We start from the raw sequence: 784 nt of genomic DNA, 5'->3' as shown, positions 1-784 counted from the left end.
GGCGTGGCCCTGCCGGCGGCTGCCTGCCGTCCTTCCCTAGGCGAGAGGTTTAGGGGTGTCCTAGCACTGCCTGCTGTTTCCAGTAGGCACTGATCGCCTGGCGGTCCGTAGCTGGGGCCAGTCATCTCTGCTGCTCACAGTTCGGCCCTGGTGATGCTTCCTCCCTGAGCAGCCACTGGATTCGCGAGCAACCAAAGGCTCCACAGGCAATCCAGGGCAGGTCATGACAGACCTTTGCTGTCTGCCGTGGTTTCCTCTGTCTTTGCTGTGCAGGGACACGTGGGGCTTGACAGCAAAGAAAGCAGGAAGAAATCAAACTCCGAAGCTCTTTGCAAAGCTTTCCCTGCCAGGGAAGCAGCTCTAGAAACATTGATGTCCGAGCTGTGCTGTGGCATCTGCAATCGCCTCAGAGAAGCATCACAGCAAGCACTGACCACATGCTGCTCCTCTTCCTGCCCAGGCTTGGAACCTGTGTCAGCACACAGCGATAGCTGCGGGCAGTCCTGCAGACCCAGCAGTGAGCGCTCCTGGCATGCGTGGGGATGCTGCAGCAGGTGTGGTGTGGAGAGGGACCTCCTCAAGGCCTGAGTCCAGAGGGGCTGCAGGAAGGAGCACTCGTCCCAGCTGAAGAATGGCTGGAGTCACCTCCAGCCCCTGGTGCCAGCAGAGTAAGGAGAGGGCAGAAGGTGCGCACAGGGCTTCTCGGCACACGCATGGCAGCTCTGGAGAAGCCATCTCACTCTCTTCTTCCTGCCTGTGGCACATCTTTCCACTCATATCGTTG

This window comes from Egretta garzetta, unplaced genomic scaffold, assembly GCF_000687185.1.
Source record: "Egretta garzetta isolate BGI_Z169 unplaced genomic scaffold, ASM68718v1 scaffold17, whole genome shotgun sequence".
Classification (NCBI taxonomy): Eukaryota; Metazoa; Chordata; class Aves; order Pelecaniformes; family Ardeidae; genus Egretta; species Egretta garzetta.
The sequence above is the reverse complement of the archived record's forward strand: the minus strand, read 5'-3'. Positions refer to the sequence as shown.